The following is a 5,000-nucleotide window of genomic DNA, read 5'->3' on the forward strand; positions in this document are numbered from 1 at the left end:
TGGCCATTTTCTGTATCTTGGTGAATCCAGTCCAGCCAGACAAGCAGCAAAACGGCTATACGATACCACTCTAAAGCCAAAGGTTTCAAATTTACTTCTGCTGCAAGGTATATCTTGAAGGAGAGGTAATAATGCCAAAGTACAGCAGTTTAATTACAAAAAGCTGAGGTGAGTAAGCAGTTATAATGGAGCGGGTTCCCCAAGCAACCTTATGTACAATATAATGTACCAAGCTGTAATTTAACCTCACTTTGACTATTTTAACCCACTTTGGGGTGACTGTGAAGTACAGGACAAACTTTAAAATAGAGCAGCTCGTCTTTGGACATTTTAAAGTTATCATAGGCTCGATTACTAGCCGTTGTTTCCTGAAAGGAACCCGAGCTCCTCTCCTGAAGAACGGTCCGATCTTCATTCCTCGCAGGATTTCTCTCGGCAAGGAACGAAGACCAGACACGAAAAAGTGGCGACAATCGAGCCTCCTTGTGATGCTGATGTTCGAGCTTCTTGGCGGAAAACATTTTGCTCAGCGCCAGCAAATTCACACGTTTTTAAATGTCTTCATGGGCTGGCTCCGGGAATGAATCGAAAATTTCGCCGGAGCATGCCTGGGTCATCGCCTTGATCATTGACTCTGACAAGAATTCATATTCAAATGAAAGTCGCAAGAGGGAAATCGAGTGACGTGCGTGCTGTAACCGTTTTGTCTTCTTGTCGGTAGTCCAAGCATCAGACTATTTAAATGGTTGTCTAATGACGCAAAACCTTCACTGCAGGATTGCGTGGACTACTTCAAACAAAAAACAAGCAAACAACAAAAAAGAGCACGTGTGTTGGTCCGGAAAAGATCTTAACCAAACAGGTCCCTTGCTATCGCATTAGCATAACCAGGTGCGCTTTTCAGTTGCTTGGACAAACAAACAACCAAGCGGGAAAGAAAATAACAACAAACAAACAATGATTACAAAGAAATTTTTAATGAATGGGCCTCACCTCGTAATTTAAATTCTTTATCTCTGATTCACTGCTGTGACATTTTTCCTGGCTGACCAGGGTTGGTGTAGACTGGTACAAGGATCTGAAACAGGTTACGAATATTTCAATTGCTACTTGAAGCTACCTTACGACAAATCAAATAACGTTTGGATGTAATTTATAGTGTCGACGTCGAGAGTGTCACAGAACATTAGATTAATCTCCTTCCGTCATAAGGGTCGCACTTAAAGTTTTGAGTCTGTCAGAAAGCTAGACGATTTTAACTCTTCAACAGGGAACCCCTCAGTGGCGAAATCAACATCTTGGTCCACTGAGAAAATATGTTCCCCTACAAGGGTAGTGTCATGAATTGTTAGCAAAAATCTGGAAAGCAAGGGAGACCTGTTTCCTGATGGCAAGCAAAAAATAATGGCCAAATTTTCTTTAAAACAGCTACTTTAGCTGACAGAAACCATTCTTAAGTGTTTTTGGTTACGCGTAGCCAAGTTTAAAATGAATGCCAACTTGAGAACGCCGGGCCGACGTTTTCAAGCTTTCCCCTTGTATCTTAAATGAAATCAGTAATAACTTAGTGTGGCTCTCTTTTTTTAAATTTTTTTTTGGATTTAATCAAAGTCATTGAAAATTGATTTAGTAAATATGTGGTCAAATTCCCGCGATAATGCCCCGGCTTTAACACTTTTCTCCTAAGAGCGGCATTTATGTGTCCGGACCCAATCCTCCAGGAATTGTACTCTATTGTCATGCAAACGTTGTCGTTTGTTTTCTTTGAGATCACGTGAGCAAAGACCAAGAATTGTTTTGTCTCCGTTTGCTCCTAAAGAGGACAATATCCACTGTCAATGTTATGTGCAGACTGCAGAGCAGGGCGCAGTTGTTCCAAGCCCGATAAAGCTAATCCAGGATTAATGGAAACTTGAATTTGCGGTTTATATGATGAAGCGCGCGATGGATTTGAGATGGCTATAACGAGTCTCCTATCCAACGAACACGAATGGAATAATTGTGTTTACTTATTAAATTTTCACTAAATTCGTAACGCTTGGACACACAGAAGTTAAAGCCAATCAGTTTCCAGCTTCACAGCTCTTGAGGGAATCAATTGCATATTAGGTCATACGGTATATTAGCTGATAACCGAGATTGATTAAACCAATCATAAAGCTAGAAATGCAATATCCGAGTTCGGAAATTTAATAGTTAAGCCATATAATACCGAGCGTTTTAGTCAATTTGTTACTTGTAGATATGCTAATAACCTAGCCCACATTAGAGGCACTAATATGTGAGAAATTATTATTATAATTTATATTTATATTTATAATTATTGTAATATTTATTATATCTTGACTTTGTACTAGTTAGTATATTATTTGGCTGACCCTGCATGTAATTCAGGCTTTAAAACTGATTTGACTTGATTTGATTATTCCACGAGGGTGCGTTGGGTATGAGCAGGAGCCCATCACCTGGAGCCTCCATCATTTCCCATATAAACCCTTGGAGACAACCTTTGCCCGTATCTTTTTATTTTTAGACGTTCGAATTCTCGCGATTGCGTTATGCCGTCCAATCAGAACAAAGTTATTGTATTACGTCACAAGCAGTTACGCACCAGTTGGCAGTAGTCATATGGATACTACAAGTACAAGTGGAATGATTGTTCATTTAAAGCGCTCACAAATTAAGGATAAATCTTCCCAAATATATTTTGTAAGAACAAGAAAACTGATGCGTGAAGTTACTGACATTTGTAGAACATGGTATAATAGCTCATATACCATGATGTCTAAGCCAATTAAGACACTAGAATGCATTATTCAATAATCTAGTTTTTAATGATCATTGTTAATAAGGTTTTGAACAACTGACCATGGGGTAAAGTGCATACTGCGTTTTACAACCCGAATGGTTTTCTAATTCCCAATGTTTATAATCACTATCTAAGGGGAGAGGACAAAACGCGGAGCCTTACTCAATGGAATACCCCTATGGAGTACCTGGAGTACCTTGAATACCTCTTACTAACCGAGTGCGAGGTCCGTACTGTAAGTTACGGACCGAGTTTTTACCCGTTAATTTATGGCCCAAGCGCGAAGCGCGCGGGCCATAAATCAATGGGAAAAAACGAGGATCCGTAACTTACAGTACGGACCGAGAAAACTCGGTTAGTAAGATATTTATTATATCTCTGAGGTTAACCGGCGCGCGGGCAAGGAAACTAGTCAAAGTGAAGCGGAAGGTTCAACTGCCACAAAGAATGCCGTGCCAAAATCCCAAAAACTAAATCTTCTTGGCTGTTAAGTTTGAAATAGTTGCTTGCAAGATTCAAACAGTTTTCAGTACTTGTTTATGCAACAGAAATGACATGAAAAACTCGCTAGATGATGTTTTGTCGAAATTTTAAATTTAGCGGGCTGCACAGCGGGCCGTACTGTAGAATACGGCCCGCTAATTTAGCCAATTACAGCGCGCGTACTATCTGAGAGATATAATAAATATTATTTATTGGTCACATTAAATTCTATATAGTGAGGTATTTAGATGTACATACTTTTATTTTCTTTCGAGCTTTTCAGCTCTCCGATTGTTACAGTTCGATGCAGTTCACCGCCACCATTTTTTAAATTTAAGGTAACTTCGTGATGTGTGGGGATATATTTTGTCCTGGGACATAGTAGCTGTAGTACCAAGATTAATACGATTGAAGCCAGCCAGGAAGCGGCAACCATGAAGTAAGCGTTAGAAGCTGAATGATTTTGGATTTTTAAAAAAAAATTGAAGTTCAATCATTGGGTTTTGTGGAGAATTGATAAAAAAATTACCTTTATTAAGTAGATTTGGTAATCCACACGGGACAACGAGAGATATGCTGTGTATAATGATAATAGTTTATTAGAAACCAAAATTGCAGCCGTAAGACTGATTTACATTGGTAAGAACTTTTAAATATTATATACATATGTAACAAGCTAGTAACTATATTACACAAACTTTAAAAAAAAAAAAACGTCCTAAAATTCAAAAAGAGGGACACTTCATACAGCTGTAGGTTGATAGATGAGATAATAAATGATTTTTAAAACGTACAGTTTTACAATGTATAGCGTAGTTCAATAAAAAAGTCTTTTGTAATTCCTTAAACAGTATCAAGTATCAACGTTGAAAGTTCGGAAGGTTGAATAACATAATTTGTGGCTTGGATTCTTGATGATACCAGCAAAGAGTTCCTCACATAACACTTGTCTGCAGTGTGCGAGAGATCGTAGATTGGAGGATTCCTTGCATATTTAGTGAGCAAAAACAATCGCTTTGCCGTCGTCTGCAAAACAACAACGTGAAATAGCCAAAAGTGAGGATTTATGACGAACGTCAGCAGTTGAAGATAAATTTTCATTTTCTCCCCTAAAATAAGCGCCGTTCCGACCAGTGTCCTTTTTGAGGAACTACCACACCCTTGCCGTATTAAAAAGGTTGAAGTAGTCAGGAAGTGATTACAATAAAGTGAATATTTGTATTTTGAGATGATGTTCTCGTTGCCGTCGCCGTCGTCGTACGTTGCTTAATCTCCCTATTATGATATGCCTGGGGCATGGATAATTAACAATTATTTTACTCGGGCGCGCTGAATAAGAGCTATGGAAAAAGGTTTGCCCAGCTCTGACTCTTGATTCTGACCGCCAGAAATCAGGCATAGTGTACAAAGTCAATTGCACACAGTGTAATTTTGTGTACTATGGCCAAACAGAAAGATCATTAAAGACCCGAACTGTGGAACACAAAAAGGCAGTGGCAGCTTTTGACCAAAACTCCAAACTTGCAAGCCATGTCCACCATTTCAGCCACAATATGAACTTTGAAAATGTCAATGTCGTTGGTTTCGAAGCCAATTACCACGAACGACGTTTCATCGAAGCCTCACACTCTACTTTGGACCCGAACGCTGGAAACGATCATATGGTAGACGTACTTCCAGAAGCCTACAAAAGTATCGCGCGAGCATG

This window comes from Montipora capricornis, unplaced genomic scaffold, assembly GCF_036669925.1.
Source record: "Montipora capricornis isolate CH-2021 unplaced genomic scaffold, ASM3666992v2 scaffold_429, whole genome shotgun sequence".
Lineage (NCBI taxonomy): Eukaryota > Metazoa > Cnidaria > Anthozoa > Scleractinia > Acroporidae > Montipora > Montipora capricornis.